Source organism: Crocuta crocuta, unplaced genomic scaffold, assembly GCF_008692635.1.
Source record: "Crocuta crocuta isolate KB4526 unplaced genomic scaffold, BGI_CrCroc_1.0 scaffold248, whole genome shotgun sequence".
NCBI classification, from domain to species: Eukaryota; Metazoa; Chordata; class Mammalia; order Carnivora; family Hyaenidae; genus Crocuta; species Crocuta crocuta.
Window position 1 is genome coordinate 949,400 of NW_027532409.1, and position 25,485 is coordinate 974,884.

The 25,485-nt window shown below is 39.9% G+C and overlaps 1 protein-coding gene and 1 pseudogene across 1 annotated transcript in view; both read left to right on the forward strand.

The window, feature by feature from the left end:
• The window catches only part of PTPRT (protein tyrosine phosphatase receptor type T), a 703,891-nt gene that overhangs the window by 281,933 nt on the left and 396,473 nt on the right, over window positions 1-25,485 (forward strand). The gene's annotated exons all lie outside the window — the stretch shown is intronic.
• Window positions 21,007-21,075, forward strand: LOC144243766 (U4 spliceosomal RNA; annotated as a pseudogene).

Here is a 25,485-nt window from a genome sequence, read left to right on the forward strand (position 1 = left end):
TTATTCCTGATGAGTTGCAGGGTCTAGTAAAATATTTGGAGGTTCAAAGCTAGACTTACAATAAAATAAAATTAAAAACTCAATAAATTTAAGGCAAAAAAGGAAGAAAAAAGCATGGAAAAAGCAGAACAACATTTGATAATAATTTTTAATTTAACAGTATGCTCAATCAAATGTAAATGGACAAGCTCTCTAGTTTAAGCATAAAATTATTTTATTAGAAAGCAAAACCCAAATTATATAATTTTGAAAGAGACACACTTAAAATATAAGGATACAGAGAGATTTAAAGTGAATTATGGGGAAAATATATCAGGAAAACAGTAATAGGAAAGAGCTGGTTAAACTATATTAAACACAGATAAAATAGACTGAAAGTAAAATGATAAATTAGTACTTTGTTAAAAAGAGAATTTGTTGTACTTCTCAATTATGAAAGATGTTTATTCTATGAGTTGCAATGACTCTAAATTTCTATGCACCTAATAACATAATCCCAAAATATATAAAGTCAAATTTGACAAAAATACAAAGAGAAGATTTTAGATATGTTAATGGGAGATATTTACCATTCATTCATTCATTCAACAAATGTTTTCATGAACATCTGTTTTATTTCAGGATTTCTTCTAACTGCTGAGAATGTGTCTAAATTCCTGCTCTTTATGAAGCACACATTCTCCTGGATGGAAAAGATAATAAATATATTTAATATGTCAGCAGTTAAAAGTATTATAAGGAAAAAATGAGAGTAAGGGGACAGAAAATGAGGGAACAAGAGGGGGGTGTTGTATAGATGATGATAAAAATAGAACTTTTTCATAAGGTCACCTGAATGAAGTGGGGGAGAAAGGGAGGTACGTAGATTGGATAAAAGCATTTCAGGTAGGGGAATCAACAACTATAATGGCTCTGAGGAGGAGTTCTTGAACTGTTCTTAGAACAGCAAAGATACTGGTATGAATAGAGTTCCTGGATGAAAGAGTTCCTGGAGATGATATCAGATACTCATCCTTCTATAATTAATAGACTAAGCAGACAAGTAATCAATAAAAGGTTTGCATGACACATTAAGACTGATCCAATTGAAAAACATAAAATGCTCATCCAAAGATTAGAGAATATACATTCTTCTCAAGAATACATAATACAGTTATAAAAATTGATAACCAGCCAATAAAAATAAAACCTTTGAATCAGTATCACACAAATTACATCATCTGATCACAGTGAAATTAAGCTAGCAGTAAAAAACAAAAATAAACCTTACCATTCTAAAATTCTCAACATTTGGAAATCTAAAACCATTCCTACAGAATATATAGGTCAATGAAGATAAAATAAAGGAAATTATGTATACTACTTAGAGTTGAAAGATAATGAAAATACAAATAAAACTTTTGTGGAATTTGGCTAAACTCATATTGAGGGAAATTTATAGCTTTAAAGTGCATATAATAATATCCAAATATTTAATGACTTAAGCATTCATCATAAAAGGGTAAGAAGGGTAAGAAAAGAGTAATATATTAAAACTAAATTTAATAGAAAGAAATAATATTAAAACATATTAGTTAAATAAGAAACAAAAACTACAACAGAGTGTTTCAAAAAAGCCAAAAATGTTTAACATATATGAAAAACATATCGACTTCCATCTTTTTTCCCCTCAAGAAAAAAGTTGGCATAAATAAACAATATTAGGAATAAAAAAGGATATCTAAAAATACAGCTGATATTAAAAATAAGAAAACACTTACACAATTGGCAGTATCCAACAGCCTGGAGTGCCAACAGCAACTTTTTTTTTAATGTTTCCTTTATTTGGGTTGGGGTTGCACATGTTCAGGGGAAGGGCAGACAGAGAGAGAGAGAGAGAGAGAGAATCCCAAGCAGGCTCTGCTCTGACAGTGCAGATCTTTGCAAGGCTCAGTCTCATGAACCATGAGATAATGATGTGAGCTTAAATCAAGAGTTGGGCACTTAACCAACTGGGCCACCTGGGCATCCTACAACAGCAACTTTTTTAACACTCCTGATGAGAATGTGATTTGCCATAACCACTTTCTTAAACAATTTGCCATTATCTACTACATTAAAGATGGGTATAACATAATACCCAGTAATTCTACTGAAACACTTATAGCCTATAGAAACTCTTACATATTTTCAGGAGATAACATACTTTCTAAGCAGCTTTGCTCACAAGAGCTAAAGAGTGTGGGACTAACTTAAATGTATATGTCTGGAGAATTGATAAGTAAATTTTAGTTTCTACCCATTCATATAATTTCATCTTCTAGGACAGTAAAAATGAGTGAGCCAACACAAAAATGAGATATCCAGTATGGATGACTGTTACAAACATGATATTTGAGTGAAAAATGTAAGAGTAATACATACATATATCCTTTTATATATACTTCAAAAACATGCAAAACTACACAGTATCAAAAACATGCAAAACTACACAGTATCTGGTTGGTGTATATATGTATATATCTATAAAAATTCAGGGTAGTGGTCACTTCCCAGGGGCAAGAGATAGAGGGATGAGATACAATGGATTTTTAATATGTTGATAATCTCTTTGTTAATAGAGATGTTGCATACATGGGAGTGAAGCTTATTCTCTACATACACATTTTAAATGCTCTTGCTATAAATGAAATATTTTTATTAAGATATATATGATGAAAAAATATCAAAAGTAACATTTTGTCAATAAGTGAAACTAAGACAAAGCATATCATTTTCTTGAAAAAGGAAACTTTCAAGATTGACCCAAGAAGGAATCAAATTTTTAAAAATACTCAATCAAGGGCACATGGATGGCTCAGTCAGTTAAGATTCTGACATTGGCCTAGGTCATGATCTCACAGTTTGTGGATTTGAGCCCCACACCGGGCTCTGTGCTGACAGCTCAGCCTGGAGCCTGTTTCAGGTTCTGTGTGTGTGTCTCTCTCTCTGCCCCTCCCCTATGCATATTCTGTGTGTCTCTCTCTCAAAAATAAACATTAAAAAAATTTTTTAGGGACGCCTGGGTGGCTTAGTCGGTTAAGCGTCTGACTTTCGCTTAGGTCATGATCTCGCAGTTCGTGGGTTTGAGCCCCACGTCGGGCTCTGTGCTGACTGCCAGCTCAGAGCCTGGAGCCTATTTCAGAGTCTGTGTCTCCCTCTCTCTAACCCTCCCCTGCTCACGCTGTCTCTCTCTCCCTCTCTCTCCTAGAAATAAATAAAAATATTAAAAATTTTTTTAAATAAAAAAATTCAATCAGTAGTTTAATTCAACCAAACATTCATGTAAAGAATATAAATATATTTAAATATGTGTGTGTGTTTGTGTGTCTATTTGCAAACTCTCCCAGAGAATGGAAACTAAAGGAATATTTCCTATTTATTTCATAAGGCTAGGATACCTTGAGAACAAATCCACACTAGGACAAAAAAATCCAAGGGAAATTATAGTATTAACCTGTAAATTGGATTATATTCAGTGAGGAATTTTAAAAAGTGGGTATATAAATTGGTACAACCACTTTAAAAAGTTCAAAGTATGCATAAGGAAACAGCAAACTTTATTATGAACCAGATAATAAATTATCTAGATACTATAGGGCATACTATCTCTGTCACAACTATACAACACTGCAATTGCAGTATAAAAAGAGCCATAAACAACACATTTTAAAAAATGAATGTAGCTGTGCTCTAGTAAAACTTTACAAAAGCAGGTGACAGACTGTATTTGGCTTATGGGCTGTAGTTTGCTGATCCTTGGTATATATAGAAGCTAAATGTATACTACCCTGTGCTCCAGAAATTCCACTTCTAAGTATATTCCCAACAGCAATTCATAATATGCTTATCAAAATACTTGTAAAGGAATGCTCTTAACAGCAATATTTTTTAAATTTGTTTAAACAAAATTTTAAATGTATTTATTTTTGAGAGAGAAACAGAGTGCAAGAGGGGAAGGGGCATAGAGAGAGGGAGACACAGCATCCAAAGCAGGCTCCAGGCTCCAAGCTGGTAGCACAAACCCGGATGCAGGGCTCAAACCCATGAACTGTGAGATCATGACCTGAGCCAAAGTCGAACGTTCAACTTACTGAGCAACACAGGTGTCCCTGTCCTTTCTCTTTCTTTTTTTTTTTTTAACTTGTGTTTTAATACCAGTAGAGTTAACAAACAGTGCTATATTAGTTTCAGGTATACAATACAGGGATTAACAGTTACCTCTGTTACTCAGTGCTCATCCAGATAAGGGTACACTTAATCCCTTTCAACTATTTCACCCTTCTCCCCACCCACCTCCCCTCTGGTACCCATCAGTTTGTTATCTACAGTTGAGATTTTATTTGTTTTTTTCTTTTTTTTTGTTTTGGTTCTTAAATTTCACTTATTAGTGAAACCATATGGTAGTTGTATTTCTTTGACTTATTTCACTTAGCATTATACTCTCCAGCTCCATTCATGTTGTTGCAAATGACAAGATTTAATTCTTTTTTATGGCTGAATAATATTTCATCGTGTGTATGTATGTGTGTGTATATATGTATATATGTGTGTATATATGTATATGTATATGTAGATATGCATATACTATTTTTTTACCCATTCATTGTTGATGGACACCTGGGCTGCTTCCATAATTTGGCTATTGTAGACAATGATGCTATAAACACTTGGCACATGTATCCCTTTGAATTAGTGTTCTTATATTCTTTGGGTAAATTCTCAGTACTGTGATTACTAGATCATGGGGTAGTTAATATGTTATTTGCAAATATCATCTCCCATTCTGGATATTGCCTTTGGGTTTTATTGTTTCCTTTGCTGTGCATAAAACATTTTATTTTGAGGTAGTCCCAATAGTTTATTTTTGTTTTCTTTTTCCCTTGCCTCAATAGACATATCTAGAAAAATGGTTATATACAGTGTTTGAGAAATTCCTGCCTGCATTCTCTTCTAGAATTTTTATGGTTCAGGGTCTTGCATTTAGGTCTTTAATCCATTTTGAGTTTATTTTTGTGTCTGGGATAAGAAAGTAGTCTGGTTATGGAGCGCCTGGGTGGCTCAGTTGATTGGATGTCCGATTTTGGTTCAGGACATTATCTCATGGTTAGTGAGTTCAAGCCCCACACAGGGATCTGTGCTGACAACTCAGAGCCTGGAGCCTGCTTAGGATTCTTTGTCTCTGTCTCTCTCTCTCTGCCCCTCCCCCACTCATACTCTGTCTGTCTCTCAAAAGTAAACATTAAGAAAAATTTTTTTTTTAAAAAACGTGGTCCAGTCATTCTTTGGCATATTTTTCTCCAGTGTTCCCAGCACCATTTATTGAAGAATCTCTTTCCCATTGTATATTCTTTCCTTCTTTGTAAAATATTAATTTACCACATAATTTAGGGTTTTATCTGGGTTTTCTATTCTGCTTCATTCATCTACATGTCTGTTTTTGTGCCAGTACTATATTGTTTTGATTCCTATAGCTTTGTAATACAACTTGAATCTGAAATTGTGATGCCTCCAGCTTTGTTTTTTTTGTTTTTGTTTTTGTTTTTTTTTAAGATTCCTTCGACTGTTTGGGGTCTTTTATGGGTCCATACTACTTTTAGTATTGTTTGCTATACTTTTGTAAAATCTGTTATTGTTATTTTGATAAGGATTGCATTAAATGTGTAGATTGCCTTGGGTGGTATGGGCATTTTAATAATATTCTTCCAATCCATGAGTAGGAGATATCTATTTGTGTCATATTCAATTTCTTTCATCAATGTTTTATACTTTTAAGAGTGCAGATGTTTTACCTCATTGGCTAAGTTTATTCCTAGGTATTTTATTATTTTCTGGTATAATTGTAAATGGGTTGTTTTCTTTTAAGTTTATTTATTTATTTTGAGAGAGAAAGTACCTGCACATGGGCAAGGGCAGAGTAGGGAGTGGGGAGAGAGAATCCAAGCAGACTCCACAATGTCATTGCAGAGCCCAACATACGGCTCAAACTTATAAACCATGGGATCATGACCTGAGCCAAAATCAGGAGTCATATGCTTAACCATCTTGGCCACCCAGGTGGTGCCCCAGTGAGGTTGCTTTCTTAATTTTTCTTTCTGCTGCTTCATTATTAGTATTTAGAAATACACTGGTACATTGTACATTGGTTTTGTATCCTGTGACCTTAGTGAATTCATTTATCAGTTCCAGTAGTTTTATGGTGAAATCTGTAGGCTTTTCTATATACAGTATCATGTCATCTTCAAATAGTGTAAGTTTTATTTATTCCTTACCTTTTTGGATGCCTGTCATTTTTTTTTTTTTTTCTTGTTGGATTACTATGACTAGGACTTGTAGTACTATGGTGAAATCAGCTCTTGTTCCTGAGCTTAGGGGAAAAGCTCTGTTTTTCACTGTTGTGTATGATGTTAACATAACAGCACTATTCTTAATAGCTAACTACTTGGAAAAAACACAGTGCCTCTCAGTAATAGAAAAGATTGTAGAATAGTCATACAGTGAAATAGTATATAGCAGTGAGAATAAACGAAATGATATTACACATTCACACTGTGGTAAAGTCTTATAAATGTAAGATTGTAAAACATAGACACACAAGTACATATCTATGATTCTATCCATATAAAAATTTGAAAATGGACAAAAACTAATATAGCACCAGTTAGGATATTGAATATCCTTGGGGGGATAAGTGATTAGGAGGGAGCATAGTAGGGCTTCTGAGTGCTGGCAATGATTTGTTTGTGAGTGTTGGTGTTGATTACATGGAAACATTTGTTTGGTAGAAATTTACCAAGAGCCTTATTTTTTTTTATTTATGCATTTTTCTGCATGTATATATCAGTTAGAAGTTTAAATTTAAGGGGCGCCTGGGTGGCTCAGTTGGTTAAGCGTCCGGCTTCGGCTCAGGTCATGATCTCACAGTTTGTGGGTTTGAGCCCCGCGTCGGGCTCTGTGCTGACAGCTCAGAGCCTGGAGCCTGTCTTCGGATTCTGTGTCTCCCTCTCTTTCTGTCCTTCTGCTGCTCACGCTCTCTGTCTCTCTCTCTCTCAAAAATAAATAAAACATTAAATTTTTTTTTAAAAAGTTTGAAAAGTAAGAAAGAGTATATAGATGAAATCAAAGTTAAGTTCATTGAGAAAATGTCAGACTGTCTCACTTTGGGAAATATGTTAATGTAATTAACACATTAATCAATCCAAATAGAAGACTCAAAGCTGAATAGATGCATTAAATCATTTGCTAGAATTAAAATCCCATTGATAATAAACTGAAAAAATCTCATAAACGTAGGAATAGAAATTAACTTTCTTAATCTGATAAAGGGCATCTTCAAAAATCAGACGACAAGCATCAGAATAAACGATGAAATTTATAAATGTTATCTTTAATACCAGGAAAAACTGAGGAAGAAATGCATCAATGCTCTTTCTATTTAGCATGGTATTAGAGGCAGTCAATATGGTCAGGGAGTTCTTTTTAAAGGAAAAAAGTATAATTACTGGAAAGGAAGGAAAAAAATTTGCCACTCACATGCACCATGATTGTCTAGAGAGAAAAAATATTACAGCATAAATTTACAAGTCTGTAATTGTAGCAAATTATAAATAGTAAAGTGTTACATCAGTGTTGTTAGATATCAGACCCGTGTAAAAGTCATTTACTAAAATGATAGAAGCTGCAGAAGGAGACATATGTAATACCAATAATATGGGGGGGTTAATAATAATATAGTTTTTCTTTTTCTTTTTTAAATGTTTATTCATTTTTAAGTGTTTTATTTTTGAGAGAGAGAGAGAGCGTGCATGCACACACACACACACACACACACACACACACACACACACACCACACACCAGTGGGGGAGGGGCATAAAGAGAGGGAGACACAGAATCCAAAGCAGGCCCCAGGCTCTGAGCTTAAACCTGTGAATTATGAGATTCTGACCTGAGCCCAAGTTGGCTCAGACTGAGCCAATCAGGCCCCCTAATGTTTACTCCTTTCTAGAAGAGAGAGCGTGAGTGAGGGAAGACCAGAGAAGGAGGGGGGACAGAGGATCAGAAGCGGGCTCCAAGCTGAGAGCTGTAAGCCTGATGCGGCTGTGAGATCATGACCTGAGCTGAAGTCAGATGCTCAACTATCTGAGCCACCTGAGTACCCCAATCATATAATGTTTAAACCTGCACATCAGTACTTTGTAATTCTTAGATGCATATGTGTGGAAAGGAAACATGAGTAACTGCATAGGAATTCCTAATCCTAAATGGAGTGTCTAAGGTGCCAGGTTTTGGGGTATATATTGTATTTCAACTTATACTTTTCCACGTGTGGTAAACACTTCATTCAACCATTCTTTTGAGAGCTGATCTCCTTACTGGAGCACCGTGATACACAGCAAAGCTGAAAGAGGCTCAGCCCATATATATCAGAAAACCATTGGTGAGTGGTCTGCGTGTCATCCTGACAGCTGCCAGAGAATGGTTTTCTTCTCCCATCTCCTTGTCAATTCATTGGGCAGAAGGGGAAGGATGTGCAAAATAAGGAGAGAAGGTGTGGGTGCAATGCTTCCCCTTTCCTGCCCTTGCGCTTCCTTTCAGGAGCTGAGTCTCTGCCCTGAAAGAGGAGGTAGGAGTGTGCAGATGCCCAAGGCACTGCCCTGTGACCTAGTGAAATGAGACAATAGGTCTCCTTCCAGTGAAAGTGCTAGACCTGCTACAAACTGACCCAATGACATAGAACAACTTCAACAAAGAAAATAGGAGGAGGAGAATGTAGTGGTTTTTTTTTCCCTGGATTATCTTTTGCTATTGAGTTTGGATAGATCACATTGCTGACTCTCATTGTCTTCTCGAAGAGATTAAGTTCACCCTTTGATCTTTAAGATCTTTCTGCTCTCACAGTTTATGAATCTAACACTCAGGAACCTCAGACTCCAAGGGGAAAGACCAGAGATGTACAGAAATATTTAGAGTGTTAGGATAACAAAGCCGGGTACCCAGTGAGAGGTATGGCATTCTTGGGAGATCAGAAGAGGAAGACCCACTCATGGCTGAGAAAACAGGAGGTTTGTAGGAAGAGACGATGTTCCATTTAACCTATTTTTTTTGTTTTCTAAGTTTTCTAATTAGAGAAGTTATTTTTGCCCATTATAAGAAATTTAGAAATCACAGAAGATTGGAGGCAGAGAAAAGCATTTATTCCACATATCCATCCTGCCAGCCAGACATCCAGCTTTTTGACTACCTATTATGCGCAAAGTGTTGTTCTAGGCACCGGAGAAAAACAAATATACAGAGTTCTTTTTCTTGTGTAGTTCATTTCTCGGGCTAGTGTGAGGGAAGTCAGGAAAGTAGTTAGTTCGATAAATTCCATAGTGAATGAGATCATTTCTGCAGGTGACAAGTGTCAAGAAAATACACAAGATGGTTGTGATAGTGATGTGGTAGTTGAGGAAGGGGTAGTATTTTTTATTGTGGTCACAGAAGGCCTTTTTGATGAGTCCTCGCTCATGAACCCACCACTCAGCATTAACCACTAGTTCCTAATGGGTTTCTTTTCTCTGCACATTTCCTTTAATGGGTGCCTGCTCACCCACCACTCCTCACACCCCCGCCTTCCCCGCCTTTTGAAAAGACGCTTCTTCACAGCCCCCACTTCATTACTCTTTATAACTAGGACCTCCCCGTGCATTGTCATAACGTTTGCAGTGAGAAAACTTGTTTCCCTAATTTTGAAAGAGATCAATAAAAACAAATTAAAACAGAGGATTAGAGGTGCCTTTTTGCCACATTATTTTTCTGAGAACAAAAGATGTGGTGATCTCATCGCTATGTCTCCAGAGGTCTCTAACCATAATATAAAGCCATTTAGTGCAGCTTAACATGGTAATAACTCACTGCTTTTCTCTCATTACTCGGGGGACCACGGGGAAGGAGAAAAAGCACGTAGATAAAAGGGTGGGGATGAGTGAGAAAAGCCCACATCTCCTCATTTAAAAGATGCTATAAATTCTATCTGGCTTAGCAGTCCACTTTTAAGGTGGGACTTTTCTGGGAGGAAACAGGAGAGGATTGGCAATATAGGGAGAGTGTGTGCCTCCCTAGAAAATGGGGAATTGAGATGGGGGGTAAAGAGGAGGAAAGGAGCTAATGTGTGAAGACACTTGGACAGGGACCGGATGCTACATTTAGGAGTGTTTGCATCTTGGGAGAATCAGGAAAGGCTCCTCTGCTTTAGATGCCAAGAAATTGAAAGGGATAATCCCATCAAGTAAGAGAGGTAGAGGTCTTCCTCCAGGAGTCCCCGAGGTAACCAGAGGACTATTGAATAGAGGAGTTCAAGAAGCACATTCCTCCTCTCTCTCAAGGCTCTTGTCGGCTATGTGAAACATTGTGTATGAAACCTCTAGTTCGGTGAAGAAGACCTGGGTCTAACATTGCAATTAGAAACATAGGCCCCAGGAGTCACCTGTGAGTCTCAGCCATTTAAGTATCTGACTTCCGTCTCAAGGAATGATCTTATGGTTTGTGAGTTCAAGCCCTGCATCTGGCTCTGTGCTGACAGCTCGGAGCCTGGATCCTGCTTTGGAATCTGTCTCCCTCTCTCTCTGCCCCTCCCTTTCTCATGCTCTGTCTCTCTCTTAAAAAATAAATAAACGTTTAAAAAAATTTTAATTAAAAACAAGAAAGATAGGCCCCAGAGTTGCCACCACTGATTTTGTATCCTAGCTCTGAACCCTCTCTGAGCGCTTGTCTCCTCATCTGAAACATTAGGGTTTTAATACCTACTTTCTAGGGCAGCTGTGCGGATGATATGAGATGATAGCTGTACAGTGCTTAGCACAGCACCTTGAGCTTACATGAATGAACCTTGAAAAATTCTCCTAACCTCTTCCTTTTGCAAATGAACCAACCAAGTCCTAGAGTAGAGTCACTAAAAGCATAGACTTAGTAGACAAATCTGCATTTAAATGTCAGCTCTGCCATTTTGCTGGGTACATGATGTGGTCACTGCTTCTAGGCTCATGGTGCTTTCCTCTGTACAAGGGGACATTGAGACTTACAACTGTGAGAAGAAAATGCGATTTAAGCCAAGTGCTTTGTCAAATGCCTGACATGCAGAATTTAAACCTTTATGTGAAATGGATGAGCATTCACAAATCATGGTTGTCATGGTGGCCCTGACCATCATTCTAGGTGGAAGCTAGTGAATGAACAAATTAGGAAATCGATCTATTTAAACAGAGTAGTATAAGGGCTTCTGGGTGGCTCAGTCAGTTAAGCATCTGACTTCGGCTCAGGTTAAGATCTCAAGGTTCTTGAGTTCAAGCCCTGCGTTGGGCTTTGTGATGACATTTTGGAGCCTGGAGCCTGCTTCGGATTCTATGTCTCTCTCTCTCTCTCTCTGCCCCTTCCCTGCTCATGCTCTGTTCTCTCTCTTTCTCTCTCTCAGAAATAAATAAACATTAAAAAAATTTTAAACAGAATAGTATCAAGTAGACAAAAATAATCAGGAATGGTAAAGATCTGAAAAATATAATTGATAAAGTCCAAGCCTGAACTCCAAGCTTACTGGCAAGTTAATATTAAGTAATTTTAATGGGGAGAACTCTGGGCCCCAAAACAGAAAACACATTTTTGAGTGCATACAAAATAATTATAAAAAATAGATTGTATTAGGCCATAAAAGAAGCCCAATTAAACTCTAAAGAATCTGTGTCAACACAGATGATGTTCCCCACCTGTTCTATTATAAAATCCGACATAATAACTGAAGGACAGCTTTAAAAATCACGTGAATTTGACAACTGAATAACATATTACTAAATAACATGGGTTAAAAAGGAAATTGTGAAGAATCATGAAGTGAATAATAATGAAAGCAGAGCATGCCTCTGCTCTAGAACAGAGCTAAAACAATACTTAAAGGAACGTCTGGAGCTTTCAGTTCATTTGCTGGAAAACAAAAGTTAAAAACAAATGAGCTGGATATACAGATGGCAAAAAACCCATGAAAAGATGTTCAGCATCATTAGCCATGAGGGAAATGCAAATGAAAACCACAAGGCATCACCGTACACCTTTCTGAATGGCTCATCTGAACAGTAGTGAGAGCACAAATGCTGGTGAGAAGGTGAAGAAGCTGAATCTCTCGTACACGACTCATGGGAATGAGAAACTGTGTACCCACTGTGGAAAAGAGTTGGTCGTTTTTAAAACTAAAAGTGAACCTACTATAGGATCCAGCAGTTGCACTCTTAGACATTTATCCCAGAGAAGTGAAAACATACCAGCACAGAAACTTGTCCATGAATGCCCATAGTATATTTGTTCTTAACAACCCCAAATTGGAAACTACCCACATGTTCCTCGGTGGATGAATAATTAAGCAAACCATGGACCACCCAGACCATGAAATACCATCTGACCATAAAGAGGAGCAAACTACTGAGACAGGTGACAAATGGGATGTAGTCAAGGGAATTATACTGAATCAAAAAGGAAATCTCAAAATGTTACATACTAGGTAGTTTCCTTTATACACCAATCTTGAAATCATAAACTGACAGAGAACACACTGGTGACTATCAGGAGTTTCAGGTGGTGGGGAGGGGAAGGTGGTCTTTCGATCAAGGGGTCGAAGTTCTGTACCTTAATTGTGTGGTTTTTACATGAGGCCACACACATGATAAAATAGCATAAAATTACACACAGTCACAGTTGAGTGCATTTATAAGTTTGAATAAACTTTGGGTTTTGCCAACATCCATTTCTTGATATTGTACTAGAGTCACATCAGTTGTTAATTTAGGAGTGGCTCGATGAGGGGTACGTAGGACTTTCCTGGACATTTCTTGGCAAGTTCTTGTGAATCCATGATTATTTTAAATGTTAAAAAATGAGCTAAACATTTGACTTCATATCAGGGGAAAAAACCAAGGAAATTGATAAAACAAGGAATAATATTAATTGAATGGGGAGAAGTTTAAAAGAATGAATGATGATTCTTTGAAAAGAATACTAAAAATGCAGACCAATAAGAAAGATGCAATAAACACATTTTTTTTAAGAAAAAGAACGTAATGAACTATGTGCTATTAAGTTTGAAACTTTATGTAGATACAATTACAGAAAGACACAAAAGGACAAATTGGTATGAGGCAAAAGAGGACATTGATAGGGACCAGTAAGATGAAAGAAAGTGGAATGTTAGTCAAGCCCTTCTTCAAAAATGCCAGGCCTGCATGGTTTAAGAACGAGTTCTACCAAACTTTTAAATAATTCTTTTTTTTTAATTTGTGCTGTTTCCTTTTGAAAATAAAAAAAAAAAATGTTGTTTGGCTCCTTTTGTGAAGTTACTGGACTCTGGACACCAAAATAAAGTAAGAATATAAGAAAAGAAAAATATAGGCTCATTTCGTATATAAATATATAGAAATTGTAGCCTAACACATATTAGCTAATGAGCCCAAGACTGTTTTACAGAAATAATAATCAGATTCCTATGGGGCTTATCCCAGGAGTGAACTTATCTCAATATTAGTGTAATTTACTATATTAGTATACTTAAGGATAAAAATCACATGATGGTTTCAATCTGTGAGACAAGAGATTTAATAAAGGTTGCTACCAATTTGTGATGATTTTTTTTAACTGGGAAAAATAGGAGAGGGAGACTATTTTAAACTGCTAGAGTTTACAAGCCCAAATCCTACAGCAAACATTATATTTAATATGGTGTGGTCCTTTCCAAATCAGGAAGACAAAAATGTCCACTGTCACAGCTGCTATTTAACATAATGCTGGAGTTGTTGGCCCACAGTTTAAGGAAAGAAAAAGAAATAAGATATGTAAAGATTGGAAAGGAAGGAATAAAACTCATTATTTGTAGTTGATATGGTAACCCTCCTAGAAATAAGTGTGTGTGTGTGTGTGTATGTGTGTATACACTGAGAAATAATAAGAGATTTTAGCAAGGTTGCCAGATAGATCAACTTAAAAAAATTTGTAGCAAGCTTCTATACCAGTAGTAATGAATTTAAAAAAATCTAATTTGAAACAATTGTAATACAAATTATCAAATATTTAGGATTTAGCTAGCCCAAGAACTGCAAAAATCTCAATGGAGAAAACTTGAAAACTATTTTAAAAGAAGATCTGAATAAGCAGAGAAACAGTTCATGTTTGTGGATTGGATGATGTTATTACACAAATTGAATTTCTTCCCAAAGTCACCTATACATTTAATGCAATGTCAGTAAAATTTCCTGTTGTATTTTTAAGGAACTTGATAAACTTTCTCTAAAATGTATAAAGAGGAATAAAAGTCCAGAGTTAGCAGTCAGCACTGCGGGATTAAAAAAGGGGACTTGTCCTATTGGATATAAGATACATGATATATACTCTAAAGCCATAATTGTGAAAACACTGTGGTGTCTGTGCTATAGCAGACACGTGGGCCCATAGAACAGAAGTGTGAGCTCAGCAGTCAGTCCATGGGTGTATAGAAACTTCAGGTATGATAAAGGCAGCACTATAAAATCAACTCAACAGACTATTTTGTAAATGCTTTGGAGAAGAAGTTTTTTACTCTGTGGAGGAAAATGAAACTGAATCTCAACCTAACACTTCACACAAAGATAGTGGAGCCTGGAAGACCAGAGATGTCCATGTGAGGGAGAAATCTATAAAATTTGAAGATTGAAGAATGACTTTGTAACCCAGCGCTGCCCAAGGACTTCTTCAAATCCTGACTTTCCCTGGGAAGGGAGCAGAGGACAGGATGATGAGAGCAGTTGCTCTTCCCTGAGGGCTGAGTGCCGCCCAGCATCAGAGCAGAGTCCAAGCGCACACAGCAGTGTGGATGTGCTGGAAAACCATGCTGGGCGTAGTAAGACACACAGTGAGCTGACACAATACCATGCATCTAAACCAAAGCTGCACGGGCAACAGTATACATTTTCTAAGAATACAAAATAAACACATTAGACTGTGGTAGAGGAGTGGGGAATGGAGAGAAAAGGGAATCAAGAAAAAAGCTAGGTGTGCTCAAGTAACAACCCCAAATTCTCAGTGACTTAACCCTGAACAGAAGTGCATGCCCCTCTCTCCCTCCTTCTTTCCTTCCTCTTTCCCTCGTTTCTTCCTCTCTCCCTCCTTCCTCTCTTCCTCTTCTCCCTCCCTCCCCACCTCCTTCCGTCTCTCTTTCCTCCCTCCTTCCTTCCTCCCTTCCTCCTCTCCCTATCCCATCTCTCCCCCTCCTCCCTCCCTCTCTCTCTCTCTCTGACCATGAGGACGACCACAGGGTGACTGCTCCCTCAAGATTTCAGGGTCCCAGGTTGAAGGAGGCTTCACTGCAATAAGTGGTTTGATGTAGGAGAAAGTAAGACAGACCAGTCTTACATGGGGTTTAAGGCTGCCCTCAAAGTGACATTTTCTTCTCACATATCACTGGGCAAAGTAAGTCCTGTGGACACACCTAACTTCAAAGAAACTGAAAAGTGTAACCTGACTCTATGCCTGGGACATGAGAGAGATGATAAATGCCATGTCTATCATTTTGGAGAAATTTTTTAAATAACATTATTTAAAAATTTGGTTGATTTCAAGGCATCAAAAATAAAGACTTTTTATTTATCACGGATCACCATGAAAAGAATTAACAGGAAAATAAATCTGGAATATACAAAGAAGTTCTCCAAATAAGTTTATAATTGAGCAAAGGATACGAAAGGACATTTACAAAGATGAAACCTAAGACTAATGAGTATAGGAAGAAATGACCAAGTTCATTCGTATTAGAGAAATGTACATTAAAACAGTAATGGAGGGGCGCCTGGGTGGCTTAGTCGGTTGGGCGTCCGACTTTCGCTTAGGTCACGATCTCGCGGTTCGTGGGTTCGAGCCCCGCGTCGGGCTCTGTGCTGACTGCCGGCTCAGAGCCTGGAGCCTGTTTCAGTCTGTGACTCCCTCTCTCTCTGACTCTCCCCTGCTCACGCTGTCTCTCTCTCTGTCTCTCTCCTAGAAATAAATAAAACATTAAAAAAAAAAACAGTAATGGAAACAGTACTTGGTACACCCATCATATTGGCAAACATTGTTTTTAAAAACTGGATGACACTAAGTGTTGCCATGGATGTGAGTTCATAGGAACCTTTCCACACAGCTAATTTTGGAGTAGCTATTCGGGAAGCAATGGGAGTGCTTTGTTGAATTAAGTTTACACCTACTCAGAAGTCATTGCTCCTGCTCCTGGGAATGTATTCCCCAAAGGAATTTACACAAATCTAGAAGGGGCTATATCTGAGGATGTCTGCTGTAGTACAGTCTCTGACCAGGATGACTGGAAACTAACTGCGTGTCATTGGTGAGGAATAGATGTATAGATTGTGAAGCATGGGCATAGTGCATGGAATGGTCGGGTCTGACAGACACAGCCATGTGAGCGGATGTCCGAAGCGGCATACTGGTTGGTACAAAGGTAGAGGAGATATAACATGGTCCAGTGTACATAATTGATGTGCATGCTGTGTAGCCTTACATGCATTTTATAAGAATTCATTCAAGCAAAGGAACATATGTGAAACCTACAATGTGTGTTTATGTAGAAAGGCAATGAGAGTGAGGAGTGTGGAGAAAAAATATAAAAATGGGCAGAACAGTAGTTAGGGTTGTATTAATTTCTTATTGCTGCTTTAACAGATCAACACAAAATCAGTTGCTTAAACCAAGACATATTTATTATTCCAGAGACCAATAGTCTGAACTAGGTCTAGGGGCACCTAGGTGACTCAGTCAGTTAACCATATGACTTTTGGTTTGGCTCAGGTCATGATCTCCTGGTTCATGAGTTTGAGCTCTGCATCGGGCTCTGCAGAGCCTGCTTGGGATTCTCTCTCTCTCTCCCTCTCTCTCTGCCCTTCCCTGGCTCCTTCTCATTCTCATTCTCTTTTTTTTTCTCTCTCTCTCAAAATAAATACAATTTTTAAAAAATATTTAAAGTAGCTCTGTAGGTCTGTGTTCCTTCTGTTGATTTTGGAGGAGAATCTGCTTCTTGCCTTTTCTAATTTCTAGAGGCTTTCTGTATTCCTTGGCTCATGTACCCTTGCTCTGTTCTCAAACCCAGCAAGATAGCATATTTGTCCTCCTCTCTGACCTGCTTCTCTCTTATATGTATGCTTGTGAGTTCATGGAGGCCACTCAGAAAATCCATGATAATCTTCCTTAACTTAATTTCAAGATCCTTAATTTAACTACATTGACAACTGGTTTTTTTGCCATGAAAAATAATATATTCACAGGTTCCAGGCCTTAGGACATGGACATCTTTGGGGAGAAGGGCATTATATTCCCTGTCACAGGAGTTTAGGCTTGGGGCATAGGAGAGCAGGGTTGTGGAGGGCTGTGATCTGAGCCAACATTTGGGAGGTGAGGGCGAGAATGACTTATCTGGCCAGTGTAGTTGTTAGATCAAAAAGTTCATGTTGAGATTGAGAAGGACTTCGGATGATAGGGGTGCTTTCCCTGGGTCTAAAGGACTTCTGCTCCTCTTTCTCAGGGACACAGCATATAATAGCCCAAAACAGGACTATTATAAAGCAGGCAAGTACCTACCCCTCTGGTCTCAGCAGACCTGACTCAAAGTTAGACTTTTCTCCCATCAGGGGATCAAGCCTGCGTGATGTGAAAAAGTGCTGGCTGGTCATCATGTGAACCAGAACATAAACTGATACTTATCTGTGATATTGGGTTATCATTTTCCCATATCCCCACTTTCCTGCTGTAGGAGGAGTGGCCACGTTGGGATTGGGCTTTACCACATGACTTGCTTTGACTGATATAGTATTAGTGGATGATGTGAGATGAGGGAGGTCTTACCAGCCCTTGCATGGCTTGGGTTGGCTCTGATGCATCCATCAGGGAAAGAATGTACCCTGAGCAGCTGCTGCCCCTTCAGCCTAGGCCCTGGAATGAACACACAGGAAGCAGACCTGAGTATAAGACACAGCCTGGAGCCAAGTCTGGCTGAGCCCAGTCTGGATCAGACAGGCAGATGCACGTCCTCATGGATAAATGCCTGTTGTCAACTAGTGACTTTGGGGGCCATTTGTTACACAGCAATACCCCATTGATATATGAGCACATATAATTTTGTTCCAACCTCAGAAGACTCCCAAGAGATAGGTATCCTGAGCTCCACTTTACATATTGCAAAACCAGGCTTAGAAAGGTTAAAATTATTTGTTCGAGGTCACACAGTTCATAAATTGTTTTGGTCAGGAGAGAGAAAGTGTGAAATGTCAGGCACATGAGCAAAGCTCTTTGCAGTTGGAGGAGACATGTTAAGTGGAGAAGGGCTGGTGACCCTCCTCATCACATTTTGCAGAGGGCAGCCTTGAAGGGTAATTCAAACTTGAAAGTCAAGGGAAGGGATAGTGACCCCTTCACAGTTCTGATATGAAGGATAATCATTTGCTGGCTGTGTAAGAGCCTGTGCTTGGAGTGTGGCTCACAGTGTCATGGCCAGGGGCCACCACTATCACAGGGGTCAGCCAGGAAATACGGACGTGTACATGGTAGGCCATCATCTTTGCCGAGAGGTGCTCTCAGTGAGTGAGGGTGCTCCAGTGAGGGAGGGAGACAGGCAGTCAGGTAAATGGGTCTTCCGGCTACTGCCCAGCCATGCTCCCTCTTCTACTGGGGTTTTCTTGGTGGTGCTTTACTCCAAAGTGACTGGAACAGACAGCTTTTGCTTTGTCGCATGCCCTTTCTCAATGCCTACGTAAGTCCCAAATGAGACTCGAGAGAGAGTGAGCCTCCTTCAACTGACAGTGATTTTTGTTTGAAAATTTTCCTTCAATTTAATTCTCCTCTTGTACGTTTCTAAGAATAAAGCTTTGGACATCATAAGAAAAGCTTGGTAGGCATTTCTGGGCCTGCTGACACAGCAGGCCTCTTCAAGGCCCAGCAGCCCTGAGTAGTGTCTATAGATTAATGCTGTTCCGCAGGAGATCAAGAATGTCCTGGGGTGGGGGGTTCTCAGCTGGGAGCGGCCTTGGCTTTTTGAAAAGCCCCAGATCTGAATATAAAAAGCCAAACTCTCCAACTGAAAAGGAAGGTAGTAGTTCCTGAAGAGAGGGACTAACAGTCAGTTTGGGACACACTGCTTTTGTTGATTTGTTTTACCTATTCTAGAAACAATTTGATTTACAGAAAGCTCCTCACCAGCATCACCGTGATGGTATATTAGCTGCAGGGAAGCCTGTTTCCTAATTCCAGTGCCCATTTCATTCGTAGCCGCACTGTTTGCCAAGGAGAAAAGGAGACGTGCAGTGTTCAGAATGTTGAATGCCTCACCTGGGCCCAGCACTCAGTGGCTTTTGACCCTCAGAGATGCTTCAGGTCTCAGTCTTCCTCTAGCTTTTCCTATTATTTCCTCCCTTGTTTTTGATTTTATTTTATTTATTTATTTTGTACATAAACCAGGTGGACCTGCTGTGAATTCGGTCTGAACTGAGGCCCAGAAGATGTTACAGGCTCACCAGCTCCTCCTTCCCACCCTAAAACTCTTTGCCTCTCTGGAAACTGAAACCATGTAATTTAGAAATTGCTTCTGTCTTTCCAACCCGATTTCCTCTGCCACAAAAGTAATTTTTAAATATTCCAAAGCTTTTATTTTGAAGCTGCAATCTTGTGCTTGTGTCCATTTAATTCTTCCTGGTGCCTGAGCACCTGAGCAGTCACAGTGCAGCACCCTGTCCCCGGGCCTAGCCGGCAGTCCAGGTGGCTGTGTCTGGATGGACCCAGAGGGACGGCTGAGCTCTGAGCCACCCCTGGGAATACAGTGCCATCAGCGAGGACATCCACTTGTGGTCAGGCGGTACCCAGGCGGAATGGAGCACTCGGCAGTAGGGTCCTTCATCCATCAAGTCTTCGTTAGGACATAAATCACACCACTGATTTCAACAGAGAGGATTGCTTGTAAGGAATTGTTATCTCTCTGGGTTCTCAAACTGTGCTGCGGGCAGCCTGGGACACCACAGTGAACTCAAAAAGATATTACGTGAGGACATTTAGATTTTACTCTTTTTTAAAGGCGGGGGGAGGTTTAAAATATATTGAATTTATTTATACCCACAAGTGCATAATGATGCTTTAAAATTTTAAACTAATCGATCACTATGGGAAGATATTAGAGAACTCTAGTTTTAAATTTTATTTTTCATTTTTATTTATTTAAATTCAAGTTAGTTAACATACAGTATATTACTGGTTTAAAGAGTAGAGTGTAGTGATCATCACTTACAGATAACACCCTGTGCCCAACCCAACAAATGTCCTCCTTAATGCCCATTACCCCATCCAACACCCCACCAGCAAACCCTCAGTTTGTTCTCTGTCTTATGGCTCGCCTCCCTGTTTTTATCTTATTTTTCCTTCCCTTCCCCTATGTTCGTCTCTTTTGTTTCTTAAATTCCACATATGAGTGAAATCATGATATTTATCTTTCTCTGACTGACTTATTTCACATGAAACATGGCATCATTTGTCCAACGCTGTACAAACTACTAAGTAGAGGTGGTCCACAGTTTCAACGTTAGACTGAATTACATTCCTTTTGATGCCCTTGGATCTTTGCAAAGCTGGGCTTCCAGTTGCTGGTATGATGAAAAGGAAGTATTGCACAAAAGTCAACCTGGAGCAGGAAACAAGAGTGGCTTGTTCAGTGCTCAATGGATGCATGTATCCCATTAGTAATTGTGGTTATTTAAGAGTGACATTACAATATTTTGTCTTCTGATTTGTGTGTACTACTTTCTCAAGCCACTGTTAAGTTGTTAGGATATAAATACTTACTAAGTTGTGTGGACTAACTAATAGACTGCTAGGTGTTTCTTTGGTTAGGAACTCTGGAAAAATTACCAAAACCGCAAGAGCACCGTGAACTAAGTTTAGAAACCTCTGGTTAGCTGTATATGAAGAAGTGGCTAGCTTTGCGCAGAGGCAGTTTCATGGCCAATGAGGTTTATCCGAGGCGCAACTATTGCTAATTCAAGAAGTGGCTAGAAAACCTAAAAGGTACAAAGGGAACATGAAGATGTTATACCATTGTAGCAGCTCGGGGAAGCAGGCACTGCTAGGGCTGGACAGAACAGAGAGGGGCCACCTGGGTGGCTCAGTCAGTTAAGCATCCAACTTCAGCTCGGGTCATGATCTCATAGTCCATGAGTTTAAGCCCCGCATTAGATTCTGCACTGACAGCTCAGAGCCTGGAGCCTGCTTCAGATTCTGTGTCTCCCTCTCTCTCTGCCCCTCCCCAGCGCTCTCTCTCTCTCTCTCTCTCTCTCAAAACACCACAACACAACATAACACAACACAAAAAAGGAACAGAGAACAGGCTGGAATCCTAACCATATAAAAGACGGGAAGACACAGCATTTTTTGGCACGTGCTGGCATCTCTGAGGTACTGCAGTGAGGCTGGCTCTTTAAGTGTTGGAGAAACTGTAAACCACAGCTAACCACTGCAGCACACTTCACTTCCCCAGGGTGAAGGAGCCAGCCTACTCTTCCTTCCCCAGCCTTGCTGGGCCCCTCTCTCGCCCCTATGGGCTGGGACCAGCATGGAGCCAGGTGGGGGAGCAGAGATCCTAGCCCCAGCAGAAGGAAACACTGTAGGAGTGTTTGGAGCAAGAGACACTGGCTCAGTACACAGCCCAGTGTCCTGGCGTTGCAGCTACCATGCTCACTCGGGGCCTGAGGTCCTTCTGGAAAGTATGGTTCCCCATCCATACCTACCCCAAGCTGCTTAGCTGTAAGACTGACAACGTAGGGCCTTTGGAGGAGCCCTCATCTGACCCGGTTTTACATCCTAGCCAAGTTCACTGATCCTTTCCATGTGAGGACATGAAGCAGCACACCTAATCCACCTGTGGGTGATATAAGCATTTGAGAGCAAGCTTTCCCAGAACAACTGAGGCCTGGAGAATGCGTGGGAGCTGGAAGAACAGAACGGTAGGAGTAGAGAGAGGAGGGAGGAGTGACAAACCTCAGTCTCCTGTCAGCTCTTCGGAACCCTGTTCCCTGACTGCCATTTTCATCAGGCTTACCCCTTGTCTGTTCCCTTTAAAACACTTACTACAGTGTGCGCTTCGGTCAGCCCACATGTCTGACTGCCCTTGTGGTTGTATCAGTCCACCTCCCCTAATGATCTTAAGCTCAGGAGAGGCAGGGACTGTGTCTAGATTTGTTAATGCTGTGTCCCAGCACATAGGTGCTCCGTAAGTATTGCAAGGTAAGCTGTGTCTACAAAGACTTGAGTGTAAGTGGAGAGATCAAGGAGCGCATAGCAGGACCTGGAATCAAAGTCAGATGTTAAGCACAAGTCTTCCTGCACCCCCCCCCCCGTCTCCCTGCCCCATTTGCTTTTCCTCTAGAGAACTTACTACTAGCTGACGTTGTGTATAATCTTCTAATTGTCTCATATGTTATATAATCTCCCCTCTGCACTAGAACATAATCCCCTTAAGGGCAGAGAGGGTTTTTGTATATTTGGCTCACTCTTACATCGTGTACAATACCTCATACATGCTAGGGGCTCAGAAACGTTTATTAAAAGGATGAGTTTGTCCATTGCTTTACTTTTGGTGAAGAATACTCCTGTCACACTGCTACAGCTGCCTCAGTTGTTATTCTCACTTCTTAGGAATGGTATGAGGGACTGTTACAATGCTTAACATCTAGACTGGCCTAACTTGTCACTGTGTAGGGGTGTGCATGTGTGTGGGATGGCAGGGGATCGCTGTTCTCCTCTTCATGACCAATTTGCTCCTTTCTTCTGGTCTCCTGAACTTTAAATGTGCTGCCTCCTTTGCCTGGGGTTTAGTCTTCTCACTCTGTAGCCTTCCTCCCCCATTCCTACACCTTGAACCTTTTTACCTGGTTAAATCCTCTTCATCGTTTGCCCAAGGCTTCCTCTTTCAAGACAACCCTCTTGGCTTCTAGACTGTACATTACATTGTTGGTGATTTACTCTCAAATATTTAAGAGTGGGATGTTGTCAATGAGTTCTATGTTAAGGTATAGTTGTAGGTTAAACCCAGGGCTTTCAGCCTTCTAGTCAGCAGGTCATGGAAGATCTGCAGGTTTCCCTATCCAGAAGCCCCTACTGCAGAGACCATGCTACATTGCCAATACATTCTTATATCATAGTTTGATCATCAGCCCTCATTTTGTTAATTAGCATACTAAATGTCAGAAATTGCTTGTTGTGGTTAAAATCAGAGACATGTTGACTAGCATAATAATAAGTATTATGAGTGGACTCTAATTGGTGAAACTGAAGGTATTCAACATATATGGGTTGGCCACAATATTTTTTTATCGTTTTTTGTCAAGTTGGTTTCCATATAACACCCAGTGCTCATCCCAACAAGTGCCCTCCTCCATGCCCATCACCCATTTATTTACCCCTCTCCCCCACCAGCCACAATATTTTTAAAACTCTTTCCCGACATACATAATGAAGAAGAACCCAGTAAGACTTCTAGCCTTTAACCTTAGGGGTGATTGATTCCTAACCAGTCCTGGTCACCCAGTGGATAAGGAGGATTCCTAGTTTCCTAATGTGACTATAATGGTAATTGATTTTGCCCCTGGAACAGAAGCAGGCAAACTAGAGCTCTGGTGTTGGCTGTTCTTGTAAATAAACTTTTATTGAAAGAGCCACACCCATTGTGTGCATATGGTCTGTCTGCCTGAAGAGTGTTTGCCAACTCCTGCAGGAACAGATTTCTGAGACTTCATTGAACTTTATAGATGGTTTGACCTGTTCTGTGTCTGCTTGCTAATAAACATTTGTGTACGAAGTGGTCATCTACACAGTAGAATTTGGCCTGAGACTTGCTTTTATTATAAGCTAATAATGCAATTGTGGGGGAATCATTAACCTTCACTCACCTCAAATTTCTTTGGTGGCTTCTGGTGTGTGTGAGAAAGGGTGTAAGGGTTGTGCATGAATCATGATTAAATTGGCTCAGATGAGTTTCCACTACAAGGCTGTGCCTTTCTGCCATGTGTTCCCTGGAAGACCAGCACTCCCCCTGCGAAAAGGTGCTCCAGGGGGGCACCTGGCTGGCTCATTCGGTTAAGTGTCCACCTCTTGATTTCATCTCAGGTCATAATGTCAAGGTCATGAGATTGAAGCCCGCGTTGGGGTCTGCACTGGGCATGGAAACTGCTTAAGGTTCCCTGCCCCTGCCCTTTTTCTCTCTCTCAATAAAAAAGGGGGGGAGTGCTTCCAGCTTCATCATTCCATTCATCACACTTGTGTCTGCATCTCCTTCTAGAGCATGAGTCTCATGGGGAAGTATCTGTCTTACCCACATGCCTCCCTCACACCTGTCCCATCTCAGAGATTCAAGATGTGTTTGTAGAAATAAGGAACAGGTACAGCAGTGTCTGCACATGCATCAATGGGAGTTTACCAGTTCCAAACATAGTTGGTTAAAAGCATGAACCCAATTACCAACTACGTTGGGAACCAGGCCAGTAACCTACAGGACTCCTATCTTCCTGCCTCCTCTGCCTGCCTCCCTTCTGGAGGTGGGAGCTTTATTTGAGGGAACACAGCTATGTCAGGTACCATCCAAGAGCTTGGTGGAGACTGTCTCCTTAGTTCCTCTTACTGCCCTGAAAGGCAGAGAGTATCACCCATGTTTTACGTGTGAAAAAAATGCACCATGGATGCAGATGAGACAGTGACTTGCTTTAGGTCCAGGTGTTAACAGAGCCAGTGTTGTTTCTATTATGCCGTCGAGTCTCCAGTGCTCGAGAGTAGTTTTTCTTTAATTAATGCGCCAGTGAACACATAAATGAATTACCTTTTTTATTTCATCGCTACAAGAAGGTAGCAACTGAGTCATCTTCTCACAAGGTAACCTGTCCCAGCCGTGCAGGGTTCTGTTTATCAGGGTGGGTAGGACCCAGTGACCCTGGGTTGTGAAGGCACCAGCATTCTCCAGTGAAGCCTCTGGAATTCCTGTCCTTGCCTCTTTTAGTAAGACATCTGTGGTAATAAGTCAACAAATTCTTGTCCACCAAACATCAGCAATAAATTAAAAGAAGTGGTGGAAAGTAAGCGAGAGAGTGGGTTTGGATAATGCTGGAAGGAAGATGGATTTTAATTTTGTTCCTTTTACCTTTTTCTCTCTCCGTGTATCATTTCCATGCAGAAATTGCAAATTAATGGTCACATCGAAATATCTGTCAACGTATTACTGCTCTTGCAGTATCAAATTATGCTGGCAATAATGTTTCCAGCTGCCTAGGACTCCACTGCAATTTAATTTGAAAGGAACTCAAATTGCATCTCCAAATGGATAAAAAATTAATTTTACATACAAGCTATCCACCTCCACATTTTCAGCCCCATGCCCCAAATTATCTCAATGTAAGCTCAACTTTGAACA